General features: G+C 44.4%; 1 long non-coding RNA gene across 1 annotated transcript; it reads left to right on the forward strand.

The window, feature by feature from the left end:
- Positions 1-6,578: 6,578 nt before the first annotated feature.
- On the forward strand, positions 6,579-26,033 carry LOC126638391 (uncharacterized). The gene is made up of 6 exons (XR_007628585.1): positions 6,579-7,062; positions 8,053-8,153; positions 12,231-12,282; positions 15,395-15,517; positions 22,069-22,242; positions 25,472-26,033. It is a non-coding gene; the product is annotated as an uncharacterized LOC126638391 (long non-coding RNA).
- The last annotated feature ends 511 nt before the right edge of the window (positions 26,034-26,544 follow it).

Genomic DNA, 26,544 nt, shown 5'->3' on the forward strand with positions numbered 1-26,544 from the left:
TCGAAGACAAAGCCAGACACTGTACTCTGATGCACGGAGGGAGAAGGAGTGATGAAAGCCAAAAAGTGAAAGAGAGAAGGTTTTAGGGGAACAGATTTTGGCCATGAGGATGACTGAAGGGTGGCCCAGGGGCTTCTGGAGTGTCTGCTATTGGTGGTTGCCAAGACCCAACTGCCCTAAGTGCCTGTCCAGAACTCAACATTGACCCTTCCCTGAGCAGGTGATTGGACCAGAGGTCTTCCAAGGTCCCCTTTGGCCCAAACAACGTGGTGACTGTCCTGACCACTGGAGGAAATAGAAAGATTTCTTCTGACTTCCATCAACCCTGCATCAAGCTCATGGCATTATTCTTCTGCTCTCCGATTTTGTGTCCGTGTAAATTCACCTCGACGTGGAGTAGGACCAGGAGTTTGACATGAGAGGTTAAACATGACACTGCACACATCCTTAAGATCCAAGGCTGCCTGAGAGTTTTCACGTAAAAAAATCCATGTGTTCCATGTAAATATGACTTAATTCCATGTGGACTGGAGAGAAGAGCACATCTTCTCCCCCAGGCACAATTTCTCCACTGAGAAGGGGCTTCACTGGCTTTTGAACTCAGACAAACTCAGTGGCTGATTTCCATGTTATTCCAAACACCCAGAACTTTAAAAATGGGCTATTATGTTTTGGTAATATTTTAGCTGCTCTTAGATTAGGCACTAAACTCCTGAGGATCCTCCTTTGTGCAAATTGTGTCCTGGTACTTTGAAACACACCTGTGCATGAGCTGGCAGGGCACATGATCCGAATGCTCCATCCCTGTGCAGGCCTCCCTGCGGGAACAGATGTCTAAAGCACAGGCTGGCATCGCTCACCAGGTCATTAGAGACACAAAAATTCCAGTGTAATCTAAATTATTTTTAAAAATGCCCACTGTACTGCACAGAAGGGGAACGAGTGGCTTTTTTTTCTAACACGCAAATCCTCTGCATAAAAATGAGTTGAAAATACCCAGCGATGCATGGAGCAGAAATAAAAAGAATTTGTGTTTTCTGCCCTGCTTACATACATCTCCTGGCAGTAATTGAATGTATCATTCCCAGGAGGAGAGAGGAGCAACTCACCTGCTGGAACTCCTGCATTAATTGGCATGAATATTGAAAGTCTCTTGGGAAAAGATGTTAGGGGTGGGGTTGGTTTTGGTCAGAAATAAATGAGTGAAGAATTGCAAATACATAGTGCTTAAAAATACTGAAATCCTGAAGTCAAAGGCTGTGACAGGACAATTACAGCAGATGTTTGTCTAACAGATACCTGTTGCTGATTTATGTGGGGTGTGTGCCCACTGTTCCCTCTATCAGGAAATGGGAAAAGGCACAGGGACGTTTTTAATCCTTGTGGAGGATATTTCTCCATACTCTCCAGTTTTTCCAATTATAAATGCTGCTGAGCCTCCTGGCTTTGCCATGCAGCCTCTTACACCCTTTGAATGTTTCCACTTTAAGGAAAGCAAATTTAAAGAAAATTTTCTTTGGTCTGTTCTTTTGATACAGTTTTTGCTAGTGGAAATCTCTGACCTTGATTCATAGCCAGGAAAGCCCAATGAACCTAAAAACTGTCAGTTAATTTATGTGGGATAAGAACTTTTTCATTTGACTTGTGAGCAGTTCAGTCACAAGTTTAGTGACAGGATGAGAGGAAATGGCCTCAAGCTGTGCCAGGGGAGATTCAGGTTGGACATCAGGAAGAATTTCTTCATGGAAAGGGTTGTCAGGGGCTACCCAGGGAGGTGGTGGAGTCACTGTCTCTGGAGGTGTTTGAGGAACCACTGGATGTGGCACTCAGTGCTCTGGTCTGGGTGAGAAGGTGGGGATTGGTCCCAGGTTGGACTTGATGATCTTGGAGCTCTTTTCCAGCCTTAAAGTGTCTGTGATTCTGGTCTTTCTCCCAAGAGAAGGAAGTCCAGGCACTGCTCTCTGCTCTGAGACGTGTCTGGAATATCGACACAGAGGAACCGGGCAGCTGGTGGGGCTGTGCTCCTCCTGCCACGTGCCTTGGCAGCTGTGAGATCATTATGAAGAATCAACAAAGATAAATGATTTTCTCAGGCTGAAATAGTGATCAAGCCGTTATGTTTACACGTTTGTTTCCGGTACAGCCTCACACAGGGCTCTGTGGGGCTCTGTGCTGTGGCTCAGAGCCGCGTTTGGTGTGGCCGATGGGGTGATTCGGTGCCGGCTTTACAGCTCTGCCAGTGCCGGCTTTAATTTGAATGCTCTGCGGTACGTTCCAGGGCTGCTCTGCTCCAGCCTATTAATATTCTTTATGAACAGGATGGCAGTATTAATTTTTTCAGAAATTCTAACTCCAGGAGTGCAATAAAAAGGCAATTATGGAGCTCGCGGATACAGATTCCCCACCCCGGAATATCATTTCTGTGGTGGATTGCAGCCATGTAACTGTGATTATGATGATAGAATATAAAATAAATCCAATCCAGAATGTGTAACTGCAGCTCCTGGAATTGTTGTTGAGGAATTTAAGCAGATTGCTTTGCAAAATCTTGTGGTTACTTTCATCAGCTTTTATTTTGCTTATTAGTGTTAGGTTAGTTTAGTAATTCTTCAAGAGAGCTGCAACCACATATGCAGTGCTGATTCCAGGAATACTTCTGATCTTTTTATCAGCAAAATACTGAATTGAATGTCAGAGAAAGTTTGCTGTTTTCTTTGTACAAACATTATAATCATCTAATCCTTTATTCAAAACTGATTTAATGTGTATGATTTTAGATGTTAAGTGTTAAATGATAAAATTTTTTTTAGTTTGATTTAAATAACGTTTATAGAATATCTGCATATAATATGTTTCAACTGAAAGCAGGTTTTTTCACTGCATTAAAAAAATGCAGAACTTTATATTTTAGTTAATTTTATGGCTTTCACAAAAAACACAGTTTGAGACCTAGCAGCTGAAGGTCTGGAACATTATCTTTACCACATGGATTTATAACTTCTTCAATGTTTAGATCTTCTCTTGTAGCTGTGCTTCAGCAGTTTTTAATGGTGTAATCGATGAAAGAGATAAACTAAGTGCAGAAAAATGCATCATTGATTTTGTGATAGACTTTATTCTTCCCATTCCAACAGATTATGTCTGCTCATGGGTAGAGCAGGTCAAGAACTTTGTGGGAAAATTGATTCTATTGGAATGTGCTGGTTAACAGGAACAGAAAGGAGTCATGAAAATAGACGTGCTCTGAAAAACTTGGTTTTTCTGGCATTTCACCCTGATGAGCCACTTGAGCCTCCAGCATTGCCCAGGGAACCTCAGGGGTTTCACAGCTTGCATGGTGACAGCTGGGAAAGGTAAAGAAACGTGTTTGACTTCATGTGCAGGTCCAAGGGCTATTCTTCATCCAGGAAACATCAAAACACTGCTGCCAGCTTCAAGCACGACCTTCTTATTTCTGCTCAGTGGGAAATAAAAATGATTTCAAACTGAATTGGCACAAAAATGAATCTCAAAGTGTTAAAAAGTTGCTTAAATCAGAGGCTCAGAGATGGTCTATCGGTTTGTTTATAGTCCAAGTCTATGGAGGCTGAAGGCAAACAGAGCAGGAATTGGGCAATGAGCTGCTGTGGCAGCAGCAGCTGGAATTGGACAAAAAGATTATAATTTTGGAGAGTTTTAAATATCAGGAAGTGGAGTTTGTTATCTTTGAGAGTGAACTCCATCTCCCTGGACAGACAGCATGAGCACAGAGAACTGCCTGCAGTGCCTTGGATTTAGGGGAGGCTGCACAGCCCCATCCTTGTGGCCCATGGGGAAGAACAGTCATGGCCAATCCACCCCAGTGCTGTGGAGGGCCTGGCCAGTGGGTCTGACTGGATTTCATCCTCCCAGCCTGTGGCACGAGGGGCTCTTCCACAGTGTTCTCCTTCCATCCCACATGGGAGTTGAGGGGCACAGGGAAGGCTGAATTGGCTCTCTAAGCTGTGGAGTAATCTCACTCTGTGTAAGAAGTTTTGCTAATTATGTATGTTCAGACAGTAAGCTGAGGGTGGCTGTCACTTATTTACTGGTTTAAAGATGCATTTTGGAGACCCTGAGAGAAAACTGACTGCTCTGACTAGCAGGAGCCCCACGCTTGGTAATAGGATTTGAAAGTCATCCATCTCCTCATGAGTACTGAGCGTGCCACTGGCTCCTTCCCTCCGCTCCAGCTTCCTGGATGTGCTCTCAGCATGAATAAATGATGGGTAAGAGATTAAATATCCCTTTGATGAAGTTGGGGACAGGAGCTTTGAAATAAGTGTGAGTCGATCTGAGCGCGCTCTCGTACTTCCTGGAGTGAATTAGGTGCTATTTTCTGGTTGTCTTTGATTCTAATAATGCTTAGTCAAATATTAAGTAGACTGTTAACTGGGGAATAGCATAAGGAGTTTAATCTTGTCAGATCAGTTCTGGAGAGAGCTAAGTATTTGTGGACTTTATGGTTCCTGCATAATTTATTACAGAGTCGTATTTTATGTGTCTGTCTCTTGCACAGGTTCATCTCCAACAGAACCCAGTGTGGGGGGTAAAGGGACAGCTTTAGTCCACAGATGACAGGAGTCTGTGCCTCTGGGAAGCCTGTGTTTGTGCTTTATTTACTGTCAGACCCAGGCTGGTTCCAGAGCTGCCTGAGGAGGGGTCAGTCAGCTTTGCAGGTTTAAGGGTCAGAGTCGACATTTATTCCACACCAGTAAACTCTCCCTCAACCCACATGGTCAGAGTCACACACACGTGCAGGTCCACAAAGTCTGAAACTGAAGCAGAAATAGTCTCTTCCCTTTTTTATTTCCATTTTGACAGGAACAAAACAGTGAGAATAACAACATCAGAAAAAAATGGAGGAGGGAAACTAACTGAGACCCATAAGGAAGAAAAATAAAGGAAAAGAGGAATTAGTTTGTTCCAAATGTTGTGCCAGAGTTGTTGGGTTTTTTTGTAAAGAAACTTGCTTTTACATATTTCTGCAGGATAAGGTCTCTGGGGGAGGCAAAGATGCAGAGCCAGTGCTGTGGAATAATTGGAGGCAGAGAGATGGGATGCAGGAGACCGGGAAGCAGTGTCTGGATGATGTGCTCAGGTTATCAGTGCAGGCGGTTCCAGTGGAGGGGGGGGAATGTGTGAGTGAATGAATGAATGAATGAATGTCATTTGTCATTTGCACTAGGGATGAAACATTAAAGTACAGTCCAACAGTAGATCCCCCCAGGCAAAAACTGCTTCCTCCCCCCACTCCATGTGCTCTCCAGTTTCCAGGCAGGGCGGTTCTCAGTAATGACCCTGCAGCCCCTTCTGCCTCAGTTACCTGTGCCAGGATGGGAGATTTTGCTCTGATTAATGTGCCAAATGATTGTTGCTCTCACTACAATGCAATGTGACCCCTGCTAACCCTGTAATGGGACATTTTTGTCACCTCTCCCTCCTCTCCTCTAACAGCAATCTCTCTCTGCTGCCTGCTGGATAATGTGGATGTCCATTCACATTCTGGCTACAGTGCAATGACTTGTGCTTGACAGATCTCCTTATGTCATAGATCATCCAGGCTAAAATTTACATAGGCATGGATTAAAAGCCATTAAGCAGAAGACTTACATTCCATGTGGTTTCAGGTAGGCAAACCCCTCTCCTTATGTCTCTCTGTTTTTTAAATATAATGTAATACCAGCAAATTGGAGAAATGTAATAAAATCCAATCAACTTAATCAGGGTTGTCAAAGACTGCGGCTGGAAATCATAATCCAGATTTCCACAAAGCAGATGAGCCACAGCTGGTCTGAAAACTGTGTCTCGGTGGTTTTAGACCTTTCAAGCCAATATTGTTTCTCCTCATGAAATTTCGTTATTCCTGAAGCGATGATCTCAATTCTTTAAAGCCTACATTAGTAATCGAGTGCTGGTCCAGATGCTGGCAAAGTGAACACACACCTAATGAAAACCCTGACATGTAGTCATGGAGGGAGGTTTCTTCTCCACTGTCACCTCACAGAGGTGTTGTTCTCCTCCTGCATGGAGAGACATCGTGCCAGGGATCTGCCAGGTCCCCTGGGCATGGTCTCTGGAGGGGACATGGAGCTGTGAGGGCAATCTGTGCCCAGTGAGCAAACTATGAGTACGTATGTCCTTGCAAAATTGGAACATATGGTCCAATTAAATCCACTCAGGGAAACTTCTACATGACCCAGGTATCTAAGCATGATAATCCAAAAGATAACAAAGCTATTCTCCATTACCTGCTGCTTCTAACATTGCCCAACTTAAATAACCTTGGGAGGAGAAGCTGACCTATCCCTTGCAAATTCTGCATCATATCTGATCCTTCAGGGTTTGTGTCCCTCCTGAGTGCTCCTCCAGCCTGGGCTGACTCCTTACACCTGCAAGTTTACCTGTGTCATAGAGGTGGTTGTTTTCATTAAAAAAAAAAAAAGGTGGGTTTTTTTATGCTTTTTAAAAAGAAATGTTTAGAGTTAGGTCTGTCAGTTACCAAAGAAATATTCCTGTTTGCTTAAAATCCCGTTGCTCACTCCCATTGCATTCTTATCAGAAAGAGCTGGAGATTCTGCAGGGAAAGAAATCGTTAATCCATCCTGCTTGCCAGCCTGCCTGGTTCTGAAAGGGGCACTGTGACTTTAGCTTTGTTTTCCCAAACGACATTTGGGACCATGTACAAATTCTACAAAATTAAGCTTATTTTGAATATGTCATCAGCATCCTAATTCCATATATGTTCTTATAAAGGAATCTCACTGGAGGGGTTTCCATTAACTGCATTTGCAATGCTTCTTCCTGAATACTTCAAACCACACTCTGTCTATGCCTGTCCATCACTGAGGTGAAGCAGCAAGAAGGTTATCATATGGAAAATGTCTCACAGGTTGCATATTTAAACACTGTTTGGATCTATTTGAAGGAATATTGTGGAAAACATGGAACTGAGTGGAGAGAGACTGCAAAAATGAGACTGGTTTCACCCCAGTGAGCAAATGGCTTAAGACATCTGTGGATTGACTCAGTTAGCAAAACCAGGTGAGTGTTCAGGCACAAAATCTGCCTTCAAGGATGGGATTGGAACAGTGTGCTTGTGGGAAAGCATCCACTGAATTGATGTGTCTTCTTTTAAGGTCTTCAGTACCTTTGTGTCATGATATCTGCACTAATGACACCAGATTAGAGAAGTACCTGAGCAGGAATTTGTGCTGCTGATGGGTAATTGCTCTCCAGCTGCAGCAGTTCCTTCCTCATCTTTATTTGTGTCAGAGCAGCCACATATTTCTCCTCTTTCTAGGGAGCCAGCAGATCTGCTTAATTATTCCGTTACTGTACAGATAATAAAGGGATGAAGCTAGGCAGGTACCTTGTACTTTTGGAAATCGGTACACTAATGAGATTTTCTGCATGGGCAATTTTTGGGAAAGTTGTGTTTCTGGGCTCAGTTTTAGAAGGCAGGCAAAACCTTCTCCTGATGTTCCACCCGGGAGTTAACTCAATGCCTTGAGCTGAAATGTTTCCAAGGAAAATGTAAATACACAGGAACAGAAGTGTTTATCAAGGGTGTCTTCAAGTCCATGTTGACCAGCACATGGGTGCAAATCCTGAGGGATGGAGCCATTCTTCCCCACCAGAGATTCCTCTGTGGCAGCCACTCCTGGGCAGTGACCGTCCCTGGCTGCCAGAGCCAGGGCTGCTCTGGAAGTCAGCACTGACCCACATGTGGTAAAAACCCACCCCTCCATTCCTAATAAATATAAACCCATAAGATTTATTCAAGAAATGAGCTGGAATAAGGAGGAAGGCTCTTTGTTCTATTCCCTTTTGGCTCCTCTGTTCATGAAGCTGTAGGAGAGCAGAAGGAGCTGTAAGTTGCACAAGGGCTGTCCAGGAAAGGGGCAGGAGAGATGAAGTGTCTCTGCACGGGGCACATCGGCTGCATCCACCTGCTCAGGGCCATGCTCAAATGAGGTACCTGTGTGGCATTTCTTCCCAGTACATCTCTCACCCAGGGTTTGTCCCTTCCAGGCAAACACAGCCCGTGATGCTTCTGCTGACAGAGAACAATTTCAGCCCCATCTGTTCGAGCAGCGAGAGACCTTTCTGATCACTCTGGAAGTCAGCAAGAGGTACTTGTATGTTTTGTTCTTTTTCTCTTCTTTTCCTTGCCCATTGTAGGTTTATATTTTGTTTAAACTGTGCAGGTTTTTTTCTTACCTGTCCTCCAGTTTTCTGGGGTTTGTGCTCTTCCATCTCACACAGTGACTGAGCCTTATTTACCAGTTCTGACCCTCACCTCTTTGTTCTCTTCTTTCTGTTGCAGAAGAATTGGATTACATATTTTGTCTGAAGGTTTGTGTTTTTCAGCAATTTCTTTTTTTTTTTTGGTCTTTCTGTAGGATTTTTCTCTCAGCCTTCCAGTAGGTCTTCATAAAATATGATTAATCTGGGCTTGATTCTTTGGTTACTTTCCTCCCTTAATCCATCATGGGATTGAAACACATTTATTACAGTATTGGGGTGGGAGGAACTTTTGTTATTGTTTATGGTTTACCTGTTCTTTGGAGAAAACACTTTCATCTCCAGCATCATCAGACTTTTATAAACATTAACTGTGTTAATGAGAGTGAGAAAAGAAATTGCATTTGTGCCAACAGTGGGAACAAAATCTGTAATTTCTCCATTAGTCGATCAGGTTTGCTCATGTAAACAACGTGATTAAATTTGTCTGTGTGCATCGTGCTATATGAATAATAATGATAATTAAAAAACCATGCAAGGCCCAAAGATAACAAGATTGTGTTAGGGAAGAGCTAGGAGGGGGTAGCAGTATTGGAACAAACAAAGACACACTGAATTCATTATTGCCAGAGCCAGCCTGGCCATCAGTGCTGGGGGGGCCACTCAGACAATGACTGCGGCCCCAAAACTGAACTTCCCACCAGCCTCACCTCTGTGGGGCTGTGTGACAAGGAATGTAGGGGCCAAGAGAGGAGTGTAAGTTGTATCTGAATGAGCAATTCTCATGTGCAAGGCGATTTTAAAGAAGTGAAAGGCTTTGGATTTGAAGCCTGCTTCTTGTTCAACACATCCCTAAATGATTTTCAGAGCCAGGGCTTTCAACACTGGGTTGATGAGCAAAGAAATTTGTCACTGAGTTCATTGTGGTAACCCTTAGATAAGACTGTGGAAGGGATTTTGTGGTTATGAGATTCCTGTGTGGAACAAAGATTTTGCCTGCTCCGTAGCAGTTTCCAGAAGATGTGCTATACCATGTCTGAGTAGCTCTGGTAATGTGTCAGCCTGGTTTAGACCACTGTGAAATGGTTGTCATATATTTCTGTGACCTCTGCTGAAGGCAGAATTCTCTGGATATTGCCCAAAACCTCATGGGATGAGCTTGATATTCCCTGCCTCTCCTGGGCATGGCTGGGCCCACACGAGGCTGGTGCAAGGCAGGTGGAGAGTGTGATTCTGGGTACCTCAGTACCCTGGTGAGCCTCTTAAAACGAGGTCCATGGTGGCCAGATGGAGCCCTCCCTGGGCTCTGATAGTTCTGCTGAGCACAGACATAAACTGGGAATAGATTGGAAACGCACCAAATGGAATCATTCACAGGCTACACTCAATTACAGAAATGGTCAGTGCTTTGGCTCAGGCAGACGAGCAGCTGGTACCGGAGTTCAGCAAAGCTCCTTCCAGTTTGGATTTAGAGATAAAGTCACTGGATCACAGGGAACTCAAAGGTGTGCTCTTTCAGCCCCTCTCTGGGTTCATTGACATCTCCAGCACACATTAATGACAGTGGGCTCTGAGCTCTTGTCTGAAACAAACAGCTTTAAATAAAAAAAGAGAGAAGAGTATGAAATTATGGCAATGTAGCATTGAAACATTACGGAAATTGGTGGATATTTGCAATGGTATCATTTACCTAGTGTTGTGTGATCTGATAATAGCTTTGTTTCCATTATGGAAAAAGAAAACAGAAACATAACTTGATGCTGCTTTATCCTTATTTATTCCCATGAGACTCCCTAGACTGTAAAAAGCCTGAGATGCAAATGTGACTGTACATGATTTAAGGGCACATGGATCAGGAGAAATCGATGAGAGGCTCATCAAGTGCTCTAAGACCATCTGTGCCTGCTCTGTGCTAGAGGCTGTGGAATAGGAATAAGGCTGCAGGCACTGAGTGTTTCCCAGCTACCACCAACAGGTAAAGGTTTCATATGTACCTGCCTGGCACTCACAGTCACTCTTACAGGATTGAACAGACCTGCCAAAACCAGTTCTATTCACAGACTTTAGAGTCTGTATGATAAAGGTTCATAATTCCTCTAGGAAGGAAATACCCACGCAGCTGTTCCCCCATGGCTTGTTTTTCTTAAGGATGTTTGACTGAATAATATTATTTATTTAGAAATACAAAAACCCCACAGATGCTTGAGGGTTTGCTATACTGTTCAGTATTGGGATTTTTATCAGAATTCTTCTTAAACTCCACAATAAAAGATAGGAGAAGTGCCAGATGGACCCTGAAATGCTGTAGGTTTGGGGTGTCAATGAAATCCTGTAGAAGATTTAAGAAGTCTGTTACATTCATGCTGTGTGGAGGCACCTTCCTGTTAGGGGCAACACACTCAAATCCAAATCTTCGAAGATAATTATGAGTCCTACTGGGCAAGTATTAAACATACAAATAGCTAAAAGTTGGGACCTCAATCTTTAATTGTGAACGTAAGAAGATTATTGTGATGGTGTGAGATTAACAGTGCTGCATCTCGAGTAATTATTGTCAGACTGGAGCACAGTCTGTCTCTCCTGCCTGGGGAGGATGTCAGGCACCATCTCCCTCTTATGTGGAAAATGTGACATGTGAGCAGGATCCTTTTAATTCTTTTAGTTCTGCCTTCCCAGGGGTGTCCAGGGTTGCTGTGTCAGTGCGGCCAGAGGAGTGAGAAGGCTTTCTTCCCCTGAGATTCACAGCTCTGGCACAGATACTCCAAAACTCTTTATTTCTCCAATTTGCCACCTTGTCCTACTTTAATTGCACCTTCCATCCAATAGTCATGGCTGCTGAACCCACCTCTCCAAAGGGTGTCGACCCTATTCTTGGGTTTGTGGCATCATCTGTTGCCCAGAGAAACTGTGGCTACCCCATCCCTGGAAGTGTTCAAAGCCAGCTTGGAGGGGGCTTGGAACAACCTGGTGTAGTGGAAGGTGCCCCTGCCCACAGCAGAGGGGTGGAACAAGATGAGCTTTAAGGTCTCTTCCAACCCAAACCATCTTGTGATTCTGTGACTGGAGCTGAAAAGAGGGGATGACCCTGGATTGGTGATGAGCGTCCTGCTGTCCATTGGTGTTGGGTTTTGTACCCTCTGACTCAGTTTGTGAGGCAGCTTAGCAAATCTCCACAGCAACCCCATGTGTACCATAAAATTGTGAATTATCTTGTTTAGAAGAGGTTCATTAGGAAGATTAATGAGGTATTATTTTTCCCTCACTCAATGTCGTGATACAGAGGGGACACAGTAATTTTCCCAGCTGTGCACAGCAGCGATTGCTCCTCTCCAGGGTCCCGGCATCGCTGCGTTGTCATCACTTAAACTGCTCAATCTTTGGAAGTGTGATTTGTCAGCTTAATTAGCCCTAAAGGAAGCACTTGTTTTAAAATGAGACAACAGTTTTGTTTTTCCCTGAGAAGGACATAATGTTCTTAACAGCAGCAACTTGTTTAAATAAAAGAGCTTTTAAGCTGAGTTTTATATGAACCCTAAGAATCATTTTTAAATTTTTCCCCACTCTGAACTCTCCAGCTTGCCCATACCCTTTCCCTGGTGAGCCTCCAGCCTCATTTGTGTCACATCAGTGCAATTATGTGTTGCTGCAGTGGGTCAGACACCATCACACAGCAGGGAAAGGTGAGATGTCTTCATCAAGAAGGATGGGGTAAGCTGAGAATAGTCTTGCTGTTCAGAGCTCATTTCCACAGAATCACAGAATCATTTAGGTTGGAAAAGATCTCCAAGACCATCAAGTCCAACCTATGACAGATCACCACCTTGTCAACCAGACCAGAGCACTGAGTGCTGGCCACATCCAGTCATTTCTTGAACATCTCCAGGGATGGTGATTTCAGCTGGGATATTTCTGTCCTTGTTTTATATCAGAAGAATTCATAATTTCTCATTTTACTAATTTTCCAGGAAAAAAAGTTCAGAAGGAGGCTTGGAAAAAGCCACAGAGAGTCCTAATTAGGTAAGTCTGATGTTCTGTGTTTGCCCCAGACATGTGTGACTACAAAAATCATGCTAGACTAAAAACAGCTGGTGAGGTTTTAGTTAAAATTAAAACATGTGGAAGCTGTGTAAGCTGTATTGATGAGCATCAATAACCAGATCTGTAGCCCTACTGCCAACCCAAGGGTAGGAGATTCAATAGAGTTTCTTCTTCAGGAGAACATTATATGCTCTTTAAAAAAACCAAAAACTATCTTTTAAAAACCAGTTCTACCTGGACATTCTATTTCAGTCAAGAAAATGTCTCCTCAGTTTCAGAACTGGTCTGTAATTGTGATCCCAGCTATGTATCTTTTCCTCATTTATTATTATTCAGACTGCGTGTAACAATTGAGTTTCAGTTAGGGGTTTCTATGGTGTGCTTAAAAATAACAGGTTTTCAACTGAGATTGCTGGTCTGTGTTTTCTGTCCTAAGCAATTATTTGCCAAGTTAGAACTCTTGTAAATTAATATGCCATTTTCCAATCGCACCAGTGGAGGCTGTTTTCGGCGTGTGTAGGAGGGAGAAGGGCTAACTGCGTGCTGGTTCAGGAGGATGCTCTTCAAATGTGAGTGATCAGCAGGAGCAAAATCAAATTCCTTTATTTCGGTGCTGTGGGAATGATGATTGCTTGTTCTGAGTGGGAAGGGGAAGGAAGGAAGGATGGGGGAGACAGGAGTGCAGTGTCCTCACGGAGCTCTGGCTTCCAGGGTGGCGGACCAGGATTTGACAGCAGAGCAGAACAGAAAAAGCCAGAACAGCCCTTGAGCAACAGGTCTGTGGTCTCACCAGGAGAGGCTTGATTTACCCTGTTGTGGGCCACTATGGTTGAGCTCTGGAGCTTTAGCCAGGTGGTCTGGCCTTTCAATAGCACACTTAGGGTTAGGTTCCTCTTCTTCCTCTTTTTTTTTTTCCTCCTCCGTTTTTTTTTCCTGCTCCTTTTTTCCCCTCCTCTTTTTTCCCCCTTCTCTCTTTTCCCTCCTCTTTTTTCCTCCCCTCCTCTTTTTCTTCCTTTTTTTCCGTGCATCAGGCCCCACACAGCCCAGCTCCCTATGCCAGTGGCTCTGCCACACTGGTCCCTTCCAGCCTCCCTCAGAGACAGGTCCAGCCAAGGCTCCTACTCTGCCCATGGGGTGTTATGGGAGGACCCTGTGCTACCAGTTCATTGCAATTTTCATCAGTTCTCCTTATCATTGTGCTATTAATTGCTTTAATGATGCATTCATTTGGATTGAAAATATGATACCACTGAAATTTAATGTAAAAATCAATAATTCATTAACACATTATTGCTACACCTACATGTGTCACCACATTCATCTCCTGTGCTGGAGAAGCAGTTGGTTTCAGCTCAGTGTCCATAGATCTTTGTTAGAAGGCAGTTGTTGGTAGAATAATCATGAAAGGAGAGTTATAGAGTCACCACTTTCTTTCTTTCGAGACTGTAGCCCCAGGTCATATGGATTCTTCTCTCTAGGCCAGGCAAGGCTGAGGAGTACCCAGGTAATATTCATTCTTTATGTTTTTGTTCAAAGAGAAAATACCATTTATGTGTTTGTGAGGTTGGTTGAAATTCCATCTTTTCCCAGTCTGTGGGAAACAATAAGCCACCAAACTTTCAACTAGTATCCACAGTTCTGGGATGCAGCCCAGGAATTCCATCAGTAAAGCAGCACACCTGGATATTAGGCCTGTTCCTGCTGTTGTACCTCAATAACCAACATCGGCTTCGGCTCAGTGTCTGCCCGACTCTGCTCTGGCACCAAGGGACTGACTGAGACGTGTCAGATGGTGTGACTGCAGGTTTGACATCACTCTGGGTGTCTGTGTGGATGTGTGTGTGTGTGTGTGCACACAGACGTACACGAGCAGCACGGTGTTTTGTGTTTCTCAGCGGGACAGATGGGAGAAGGAGCAACAGAGACTACTGGAAACCATCCAAATGCTTAAATGAGAAGTGAGCTGGAGAAAGAACGTTTCTGAAAATGCATTTATTCCTTGGTGGGTAAAATACACTCGTTACTGGTGTCTTCCCATGCATCAGTTGGTACAGTCTTTAATTAAATTATCCCTGATTGATATCAAGCCATAATCTCTCAGACAGAGCCTCGTGCTGCCCAGCAGGAATCCCGACAAGCTGTGGGGACTGTCCCCACGCTCTGCAGGGTGGCAGGTCCATCCCTGACACACCAGGAGCACAACTGGATGCAGAAGTGTCTCTGTGCATCCCAGTCACCAACCAAGACACCACTGGCTGCTGCTCCAGGCTGGTGTGTCCTGGCTGAGCATGTATACGGGGCTCCTCATTTGAGCTGTTACTGCAGGAGGAGAGAGTGTAGCTCCGGATTCCACCAGTGACACAGAAAATAGCTGATTTTCACACTGCACAAACCCCTGTGACACAGGTCTCTTTGCAAACAGGAGGGTCATGGGAGCCATCTGCAGCAGGAAGCTACAAATCAAAGGCAGTGGCTTCTCAGGGGGCAAGTTCTGTTTGGAGGCTGCATTAATGACTGCAAGCTCTTGCAAAATACTGTGATTTTTATATATTTTTGTTTTTATTTCTGTTTGTTACAGCATAAAAATAACAGCAAGTTGGTATGACAAAACTGGGTAAAAATTTAGAAGATATTATCTTAACCACCGTGTGAGGCTTCTGCTTCTTCTTTTTTCCTTCTCCTAAGTCTGAGATTGGGAGTTAGCACTGGATTCACAATAATTATTGAGCTTACTCTAACCAGTCCCTGCTTGAGCAGCTCTGCTTCTGATGCTGCTTCGAGCAACATGCTGAAACAAAGGATCCTCCAACAACAGGCACTGTCTCCACAGAGTCCCCCGGGGAGCATCATTCTGATGTGGGAGTTTCTCAGATTCAAAGGAATCCCTGTGGTAACACAGATAAATTGCAGGTCCCAGTTCACTTCTGTGTGCGTGGGAAGGAGAGGTCACAGGGCAGCAGGAGCCAGGGCTGGGTGGTAACGGAGCCTCTCCCAGCACAGCCACCCCCTGTGTCCCCAGGCCGTTCCCAACAATAGTGCCGGTACCTGACGGATGTTCCTTTCCCCTCTCCCCTTTCCCATGTTTCTGCAGGTAACTGTCCAGCTCCAGTCCTGCTATGGCCAACGCCACGGGTGACTTCTCCAGGTGTCCCCTCCAGCCCCTTAGAGCTCTCTTCTAAAGAACCAACATGTTATGGACAAGATATGACACAAGGTATGTGCTCAGGTGTGATGGGTTTAGGGAAGAAGACGTTAAGAATTTTTTTTTTTTTCAGATAATACAATTTTTTTTAGGAGATTTTATTATCCTAATATTTTTTTTTTATACTTCAGGAAAAAGTACATTCATATCTACAATTAAAACTTTGTTATTCCATAGACTGCATTTTCTAGATTCCCCATCTCACTGCTCAAGCTCCAAAGTTCACAAGAGATCCCTTGGGGGTGCACCCTCTTGCCAGGCATCAACTCCCACCCCAAGTTCCCAAAGCTATAACCACACTAGTAATACTAAGGATGACTCGTTATTAATAATCCTGCCCTCACCAATGTGCAGAGCTTTTCATTTTCATTGTGCTGTACGTACATTAACTAATAAATCTCCACAGAATCCCAGTGAGAGTGGTAAGTGCTGTTATTCTTGTTTTATGGATGGCAAAATGAGATACAGGGAGGTTAATAGCAAGTCTAATTGGACAATAATTATCCACTTACCACACTGAAAATTAAGAAATAATCCTCCCATTGTCATTACATCAGCAGAACAAGGCAAGAGCAGTGTTCACGTCCTCCCCATCCCACCATTTAGCCAAACAGCTTACATGCAAATGGAAGTAAAGGGAGCACAGGAGCAGATAAATAAATTGTTCTTTCCTTGTTTAACATCTATTTTGCACCACTGAGTCACTCAGAATAGAAGAAAATTATTAAATTTCCTCTGTAATCTATTAGGACATGACAAAACAAAGTCAAGCTCCATTTGTAGAACATATCTTTTGGAAAAGAAATGGAAGAATTAGGATTTAATTACTGCTATGGATTGGTTTAACTTCATTTTTCTGGGAAGGAAAAAAATAAACCCAACAAAAAACCCAGCCTAAAAATACCTGACTTAAGAAAGACCAGTATTCTGATGATTCTGCATTCCTTAATGTTTGGTTTTTCCCAAGCAATTAAGACAATTATACCAATGACACTCACTGTATTAATCTAAATCTTGGGTCTTCAGTGACTCAATTCCCAACAGGAATTTTTCTTCCAAGCCAGCACTTCAAAAGCTGTTTTGATACTCAAATCTCAATGTTATGAATGAAAGAAAATCGTAAGACACATTGGAGAAAATGTTTTATTTCATTTTGGGTTAGCATTTGAATTTAAGTCTTCTTTTTCTTTCCAGTTTTCAAACTAAAACACCTATTTGGAAGATGACAGTTAAAAACTCATTTGTAATGAAAAGGGCTGATTTAAGATTCCTGTGGGAAAGGGGAAATTCAGCTTGAATTCTGATTTCAGTGGATGAGCTCAAGGACCTACCTCTGCACAAACTGAACGTGAGCCAGGCCCCAGCTGTGCAGGGGGAGAGCTCTCCAGTAAATCTTTAAGTCATTCCAGGTGATGTGACAGCAAAACAGTCCTAATGATTTTCTTCGGTGACTCCACCTAATCCATAATGGAATAGATTGGAGGAACCCGATCTTGGGCACATCTGGCTGTTTAATGGGCTGCAGCAAATGATAGGGGTTGTGTCTTCTGCTGGGGTTTGTTTGTTTCTCCAGGGGTCTGGGAGGCTGGGCAGCAGCTCCTGGTGCTGCTCCTCCACCTCAGGCTGGAGGGGATGTCCTTCCATCCCATTTGGGGAAGGATGGAGTGGTCCAGCCCCGTGCTCAGGCCCTGTGGTTTGGGCTTCCACTGAGAGCGTGATGTCCACTGTGGTAGATGCTTCAAGTGTAGAGGTGCTACTCTACTGAAATTGAGTTTTAAAGAGCTGAACGAAACCAAATTGTCAAAATCGCCTTCATCAGAATCCCAGAATGGTTTGGGTGGGAAGGGACTTGACCGATCATTTGGTTCCAGCACCCTGCCGTGGCCTGGGACACTTTCACTGTCCCAGGTTGCTCCAAGCCCTGTCCAGCTGGGCCTTGGACACTTCCAGGGATGGGGCAGCCACAGCTTCTCTGGGTGATCTGTGCCAGGGCCTCACCACCCTCACAGGGAAGAATTTCTTCCCAATATCCCCTCTAACCCTCTCCTCTGTCAGTGGGAAGCCATTCCCCCTTGTCCTACATGTAAGGGAAGAGTTAATAAAAATTGTGATTATAAAAATTCAGGCTCTCTAAGTATTGTAAAGTTTTTTTAAACTTTATCACTGAATAATTTGAAAATGTGGGTCAAGTCCTAAAACCTCTTTTTAAACCCTAAATGCTTTCAAGCAGTTTTACCTGAAGGAACTGCTCTGTCAGACTCCCAGATGGGTGGGAATAGCTGCTCACAGGTAGAAATAAGTGGCTGAATATGCAGCTGAGATTTCTGGTATAGCACTTACAAACAGGATAATGTTGCCTAAATAGTGCTGTTTGCGTGGGAGTTTTGCGATCAGTACCACAGAATTTACTGTGGAATGAAACTTGTGAAATTCAAAAGAAACAGAAAGGTATTTTACAGATTTTTTTCAGAAGCCTGTAACATGCAGTACAAAATCATCATCTTTATCTAGTTGTGAATTCTGTAGCAAAAATGTAACTTTAGATTAAATTCCATAAACCTGATCGATAAATCTGCAGAAATTTAGTATTTGCAATTAAATTCTGTAGAGCTGCTCCCTAAGTACACAAATTGGGAGCTCAGAAAGGAGCTCTGCTTCTTGATACATCATTTTTTGCTGGGAATGCTCTTCCTAATGAAAAATGATGGCAAACAAAAATAGATTTTCTGTCATGGGGGTAATTGTTCTTTTTCTTAGTGCACTCCAAATATTTCTGTAAAGCATCATCTGCTCTTTAAACACACATTGTAGAACATCAATGGAAGTCGATACCTTTTGTCAATGAGTAAAATATTAAAAGTAATGAGCTGACCTGTTTCTTATTTAGCTATCGATCCTGCCTCTCTCTTGATTTGTTTTCCTGAAACATGCAAAGTTAGGGATTTGGTTTTCGAATCAGATAGAACAGCCCAGGCTGTAAGGGACCTCACAAAATCATCTGGTGCAATGTACTGTGGGGAGGAAGCCCAGATGAGGGTCTGGCACCATGTCCATTTACCTCTTGAACACTCCATGGCCCTGGGAAGGTTGCTGCAGTGACTGTTCTTGTCATGGCAAAAAAAAATTCTCAAATTGAGATGAAATTTCTCCCAGTGCAACTGGTACCCCTTGTCCCCTGTCTTCCCCACGTGACCACAGGGTTTCACTGTATAAAACCCAAGTGGCAGGGGATGAGGGGATGAAATGTGTGAGAGCTGTTTCAGCATTCTCTTCGCGATCCAAGCAATTATTCCAGCGGTTTCGCTGACCCAGAAGCCACCAGCAGAGTTTATTCTGGTCAGCTGTAAACAAAGCTGTGCACTTCTACTTATCAAATCACTTTGCTTCTTTCTGAAGGTCAGGATGGAGAACACTGAGCACCTGAGATAAGTGGGAGCTGATGCCAGTGCCCAGTGCTTCTTAGTGCCCTACCTAACTCTCCATCAGCTGCCCCAGCTTTCCTCTGGGGACCTTATTCTCTTTTGTGGTATGTTAGATGATGCAATTTTTGTTCTAATTGTGTTTCTGATCAGTGTATTCGGTTCAAGAAAAGGTTATAAAAATTTTATATCTGGGTCTGTCACTCTGCTGAGGCTGCAGGCTGGGGAACCCCTGTGCAGCTGTGGTGGCTGGATGTGCTCCTGTGGCCTCATGTTGAGACACAAGGTCTGTCCTCTTGTGCCACGCTTTATGCACACCCATCCCCTGGGATAAGGCTGGAATCAGCAGATGGGAGGGTTGCACAAGCCTGGAGGTGCCTGGCATGGGGTTGGGATAGGGCATGGACGGTGGGAGCAGTGGGAAGCTCTACCATGCTGTACCAACCCATGGCCATGGTGGACACTGGTCCACTGTGCTTTCACTCTGCACTCAAAAGGGTTTATTCCATGGCTGTTCTGACAGGTGAATTAAATTATTCTTAGATTGTCTTATGCAAAACAATCAATGCAGTGCTTGAAAGGTAGGGGCTCCTTTGGATTTTATTTACATTGATGTTGCTTTTAGTGGAAAACTCATAGTTTTGGTGTATAGATTTTAATTAGGACTGAAAATAACCTTTCAAAGACACAGCTAAGATTGGAAGGAAAAATGAATTTTTGTAAGTCTGAACTGCCTGTTTCAGTAATTCTGATGATTAAAAATTGAGCTGGATATTGAAGATAATATATTAAATAAACAGCAGAGTATTTTAAGTTATGTTCAGTGCTGTTGTGAGTAAATTAAACAAGTGGCTGGTACAGGAGTGAAAGGAAGAGAAGCAATGTTGTACCTTCAGCCCTGCTTTCTGAAGGCTGAACTGTACAATTCGCCATTAAAAAGCTTAATCTGATGTGCTGTTGGGAATGTTTCTGAATTGGTGCTGCTCAGGGAACACACATTTCTATGGAAATAAAATTTCTTCCCCAAAAGGGCTTGTCAGGCACTGGCAAAGGCTGCCCAGGACAGTGGTGGAGTCACCATCCCAGGACAGATTTAAAGTGTGAATGTGGCACTGGGGTTTGTGAGTTAGTGATGGTATTGGCAGTGCTGGGGGAAGGGTTGGACTCCACGGTCTTGGAGGACTTTTCCGACCTCAACAACTCCATCATTCTCATAAGCTGTTACCTGTTGCCCTCAATTATTCTCAGGTTACCGAGTTCAGTTCAACTGCTCAAATGTCAGCAGCTGAGAAGAGGGAGGGGAAAGCTCAAAGTCCACAGAGGGCAAAAAGAAGTTTAAAAGAATTCAGTGGGCTGAGTGGCCCCATAGGCAGTGAGTGTGTCTGCTCAGCTGTCCCAGGACATGAAGGATGTTGTCACTGCAGGATGGGGATGGAATTCCTTCGGAATGCTTTCCACAGGAATGCCCTCTTTGCTTGGGGAAGGTCTGTAGAAACAGGCTTGTAAACATCTGACAAAAACACACCTTTCTAATCAACACTGAAATTCACCTTTCCCAGAATTTGGGAGTATTGGTTCTGGCACTGGTTCAAGCCTGTCTCTCATCGAGTGATTGATTTCTTTATTTCTCTTGCTCCTGCCACCCCTCAAGAACGTGATTGAGTTAAATCTAGAGAACCTTAAAGGCACAAAGATTTTATTAGAGAAGGCAGTGAGGATTCCTGGGTGGAGGAGGATCTGCATAAAGGCAGGACAGGGCAGGGCTGTGCCCCAAGCTGTGAATCTGCAGAACAAAATCATCTGGAAAGTGTAATTTCATCAGTTCCTTTGAAAGAGGATGGGCTGGGGAGGTTGGACTATGAGGGATGGGATAGCGACCCAAGGGGGATATCCCTGTGCTATAGAATGTCAGTGCTCAGTGACTGGTTGCTGCTTGGATCTCCACTGGCACCAGTCAGTTCCTACTGCTGAACTCCAGACACCCATTTTCTGTTTTTATGAGAGAATGAAGTGTAGAGTGAGCCTGCCGTCTCTGGCAGGGCATTTCCATATCCTTAAACTGGATTATACAGTATGTAATGTGCATTTCTTGCTCATTCTTTCCTCCTTAGTCCACACCGTGCTCGGGCTTCCAGCCGAGAGCTGCTGAGTGATGGGGCAGAGGAGATGATGATGTGCTGCTGAGCGTTACCTCTCAGCCAGCATTTACCCCAGAGTTTCTGTTATTTCAGTTACTCTGTTTAAAGTTGAAATTGCTTTTGTGATGAGCACAGTATCCCAAGAGAAGGCAGCAGGACAAGTGACAACAGGCAGCGTTTCTTCCCTTGTGCCAAGAACCCGAATGCGAAAGCAGGTGCTGCCACAGCGGCTGCGCCGGGAGGGTGAGCAGCAGTTGGCAAAGCACAGATTCCTCAGAAGCAGAGAAAAAAATCACAAGCATCCAAAATGCCACTGGGAAAAGCTGGAAAAGCACTGTTTTCTTTATGAACAAGACAATTTTACCAGCGTTTTTCCAATAACTTGTGTGTCGGGCTGTTGTTCATTGTTGTTGCTTTCAGAAAGGAGGAGCTGCTGCCTGGCACTATCTACTCAGGCACAGGGTCATTATCTTGCCTTGCAGCCTGCATGGCATTTTCCTGGAGCAGATTAATTAAAAAGGGCTAGTTCCTCCCTGTTATTTACATATATAACAAGTTTGTTTCCTCTCTGCATTCTTTGTCCCAAATTTAACCATCTGTGGTTGTGGGCTGGTGGCTGACAGTGGTGTGCAGAGCCATGACCAGGTGGTGGGAAGGGCCAGAAATAACCAAACGGTGGGTAATTCAGCACAAAATCATTTTCTCATGGTCAACATGCCATTAAGTTCTTAAGTTTAAAGTGTTTGGAAAAATTGTAGTAAACTCAGTTAAAATGTTGATTATCTCACCAGAAAGTTATTAGCTATCCTTTTTTTTTAACCCCCCCGGTTGATTTTATCAAAAGTTTTATGCTTTCATAAACTGGGATTGTTCTTATACCTCACAAGAGCTAGAAATGCTTTTTGGTTGATTTTCATCATTATTTAGGTCAAGACTTTCAGTCAAGCAAAACTGCTGTAAAGCCCAGAGTGTGATTTGGGATTAACTCTTCCTCCTCAACTCACAGTAGCTGCTGTTCCCACCACACGAGCCCTTGGCCAGCCTGGACCTGCTCCAGAAGCATGGAAACCAGTTCAGCCAGACATTGCTGCAAGGCAGTCCAGAAATATCCCATGGACAGAAGGGAAAAGGGCAAGGTTACTATTTGGAGGATTTGGACTCCTTCCCATCTTCTGCCAAGGTAAATTCTCTGCTAATGTCGCAGAAACTTTCATATCCTCTGCAGTAACAGTGTGTGAAGTGGGGGAGTTATTGGCAGTTTAGCAGTGATAGAGCAGGAGAGAGAGTAAATGTTAAGTGCACTTTACTATACAACAAATTTTCTGTATATGGCATCCCAATACATCAAGAAATTTTGCTTGCTTCTGGCCAGGAAAATGTCATTCATTTCACTATTCATATTACTTGGAAAAAATAAGTGCAGTGCTCATGCTTGTTTACACCCTCACAGCTCGCTGGGAAAAGGCTGATTTCCCACCCTTCACTCACACAGTTCTGCTCTTTCCATATCAGAGCTGCTGTACCTGTGGGGGCTCTCAGAGCTGCGTGAGAGCACAGCCGGAATGATGCAGGACTAGAACACGTCTCTTTCCTATATCTCATCCAGTCACCCTCTGCATTGATGAGAAAAATAACACATAACCATTTGAATCAAGGTCCTTCTTACCCTTCTTGTGCAGAGGAGGTTGTTGGAGGGGTTGTTCAGTTTGGGCAGGTTGGAGCCCTGTTCCTGCAGATGGAGCACGTGCTGCCCACGCGGTGGGGCCTCCATCTGCTGCCCAGCTCACCCGCCCCAGCCCACCCACGGGCCAGCAGCCCACCTGCCGAGTGACAGAGCAGCAGGGAGGACTTCAGACAGCTTTTAAACCTTTGGTACAAGCTCCACAACCACACAGCCAGGCACAGATCCTCTCTACGGCTGCGAGGAGGGACAGGGAGCCCAGCAGTATCGCTTCACCTCTTGGAAGGGCAGCGTGAGGTCTGTGCTCTGCCTTCAGGATTAAAGTTGAGTGAGTGGAGGTTCTTCCTGAAAACTGCTCATGAAATCACAGGCAGAATCCTGAGCAAGGCAGAAATGTGTGCATACTGCCTGTGAACGCTGCCCTGACACCATCCAAGGGCACACAAATCAGAATAGTGGATGATTTTGTAGCCTGTGCCTTTCCCTGTGCCTCACTTACCCCGACACACGTGTAAAGTCTGTGTTCCCCAGTCTCAGCCAAATCCAGAGTCTGTCTTTCAAAATCTTATGGAGAAATCTCTGTTGCCTTATTTTTATATCTACCCAACCTCCTCCTCACCAGGGGTTGGGTTCATCCCACAGCACCAGGCTCTGCTCTGTGGAAGTAAACCAAGACAAGCCACTTGCATGGCTGAGGATTGTAATAAATCAAACACAATCTCCTCTCTAGGAACACTTTCCCAGACATTTCTCCAATGCCCCAAACCCTGTGGGATGAGGACACCTGTGACTACCTTTGGCTGTGACAGGAATGTTCTTCTTTCAAGACATGGTCCCTATGGAAGGTATGAGGAGAGCTGGGGAGTGTAACGTGGCTGATAAGGTTTACTCATGGACTTTACTGTTTGTGAGTGTTGCTGGCAATTACTGGAGTGAGACAAAAGTGTTCCAGGAAGAGAGGAGCAGGAGGGAAAAAACAACCACCTCCAAGTATGCAGAGGAGTATCTTGGTTTTACAGATGCACATAGCATCGATCAAAATGCCACCTGCACACCCTGGCTGGTACCTGGAATTACACAGTTCCCCTGAGCTTACAGGATGCATAAAATACACATTTAATGAAGCAGGCTCTGTCTGTGGATCCAAGAGACTGAAAAAGTGGAGCATAGGATATATATGCCCAATGCCTGTTCACAACAGAGGAATAGGGATTTGTTTCATCACAGCAAGTAGCTTTAATTTTTATGACTTAGTAGGTAGAGTTCTAAAGTGTTCAAACTAGGTTCAGATGCTCTCAGGAGTCTTTTTGGGGATGTGCAGGTCCTTATAGCGTATTTAGTCATGCCAGGCAGGCTAAGGGCAAATGTTGGAAAATTTTAGAGGTATCTTCATAGAATCAAATCACAGATTGCTTTGGGTTGGAAGGGACCTTAAAGCTCTTCCAGTTCCACCCCCCTGCTATGGGTGGCACCTCCCACTAGACCAGTTTGCTCCAAGCCCCTCCAACCTGACCCAATGAACCTCTGCATTGGCTGCTCAGAGCCCAGAGGATGAGGTCAGCCTGTCTGAGCTGCTCGGTCTGAGTCTGTTCTTCACAAACCTGAGGGCTGAGGTGGAAAAAAATGGAAATAAAGAATAGGTTATTTTTATTTCAGTATGCATCAAATCCTGCTTTTATAACTTATTAATGATAAATTGATCTCAGGAGATATTAACTCTGTATTTACAGAGTGTTTAGACATGCTGGGGGCTGTTTTAAATGTACCAGCTGCTCAGTGCTGATTTAAGTACACAGATGTTCTTATTAGCATAACATTCAAATTCGATGTCCTTCTTATCTGCATCCTGTCAATGCACAAAAACAACGGCACCAGCAGCCCAGGACCTCCACGCAGGAAAAGCCTTTTCTCCCCCTGGGACCTCCCCACGGGCTGCATCCCATCACACCTCAGTGACAACAGGTGGGATCCCAGCACGGGACAGCGCAGGGTGGTGGTGCTGGAGAGAGGGGGCCTCTTAGAGATGATTCGGTGAACCTGCGTGGGCTCAAGGCTAAACAGCCCTTGGGTTTTATGTAAACCAAAACTGGGGATGAACTTTCACTTGGCTCTTTTTGGCTGTGCTCGGCGACGTTTGCCGGTTATTGCTTCTGCGCTTTCCTTTGTGCTGATTTTTAACAGCCCTGTGCTTGCTTTTTGTTTGCGAGAGATCAGCTGTGATGGGCAGCAATGTCAGTGGTCTTTGAACCGAAGGAATGGCAGGTAATGACAGCAAATTGGTGTCTGGCTCCGTGAATTGCACGTTACAGAAAAGTGCCTGACTCACAGTTCAGGATGGAGTATGGCAGAGCTGGAAAGGGCAAATCCACCCCGGAGTGACTCTTTGCTGGCGTGTTGTGATGTGCAGAGATGTCTGTTGTCTTTGGGGTGACAAAGCAGCAGGAACCTCTTACAGCTCTTTTGAATTATCTCGGTATTTTTTCTCTTCAAAGGTAAAAAAGTTCATTAAAGTTTTCTTTCTTTGTTGGGTATTTTAAATACACTTCCTATTGCTGACCTGTTGCTGGAGATGACCCCAGATGTGACATGGTTGTAAACCAAAGGCTATCGCAGGGGATGTAAGTAACACTCTTTTCCAAAGAGACTTGTCTCTACAGGGAATAGAAGTGTCAGAAGAATGTACATGATTTTCCATATATATATTTTTGTTCTTCATTTTTCCTTGCAGCAGCCTTGAGCAACCCCTCGCAGCACCTACCTTTTGATACCCCGTGTTTTCAGACCGTGCCTCAGCGCTCAAGGGACCAGGCAAGGAAAGGAACACAGAAAGGGAGGATGTTTTGTGGTCCCTCGCTCCCCCATAAGAAACATCCAGCAGTCCAGTAGAAATACAAAGTAATGACAACAGAAGAACTGGAAATCGCTTCAAAGTCAAACTCATATCTTGAGAAACATGAGGAAAAATGTTACAAAGGAAATATCAAAGGCTCAAGAAGGATTTTCCGAGGCACTTTGTTACTGAAGTTGTTACCACCCTCCCGCAGAGGCAATCAAGACTAATGGGGACATTAGCACAGCCCAGGACTACACATCAAAAGAGTCCCTGGAGCAAATAACACCCAGCAACTGGAGCGTCGCTGGCACCGCGCTCCAAACCACCCCCCTCTGCCTCAGAAATGAGTAAAAGGGTCGTAAACAGCAGAGAGAAAATTTTTGCCTGGTGACTGCAAATAAGCACCCAGCAGAGCTGTTAAAAGTTGCTTGCTGAAGAGAAAAATATGATTCTTCCAGTTTTATGGGCCATGTTCAGATAGCTCTTACTCCTGCGCCATAAATCCAATTTTCACATAGATTAAATGGAAAGGCAGCAGAGGCTCTGCTGAATAATGCACGGATTGTCATGGATCTGTGGCGTGAGGTGCACAAATCGATCCTCCCCCCCACGCTCATGCGTGGCTTCAGCGATGCTGCAGCGCTCCCACCTTTGGTGCCTGGCTTCAGAGTGGTACCTCTGAGCATGAGGAGCGCTACCAATATCCTCACAGACCTTCACCTGTGGTCCTCCTTGGATCATCTACCTAAATTTTAAAACTTAAAAAAAAAAAAAAAGTTATGATAGAGTTTAAGCTAAGAAGAGGTGGCTTGAGGAATACTCTATTCCTTTAGAAGGATGCTCAGAGGAGCTGCACTGGGGTAAGGCCACCACGGTGTCCAAGGGAGGAGGAAGGCAGATAGATGCAGCTCAAGTGTGTCATTTGTCATCCATTTAGTGTGTCTGTGCACTGCTGGCAGCAGGTCTCA

The sequence above is a fragment of the Myiozetetes cayanensis genome, unplaced genomic scaffold (assembly GCF_022539395.1).
Source record: "Myiozetetes cayanensis isolate MyiCay16 unplaced genomic scaffold, myiCay2020 scf17, whole genome shotgun sequence".
NCBI classification, from domain to species: Eukaryota; Metazoa; Chordata; class Aves; order Passeriformes; family Tyrannidae; genus Myiozetetes; species Myiozetetes cayanensis.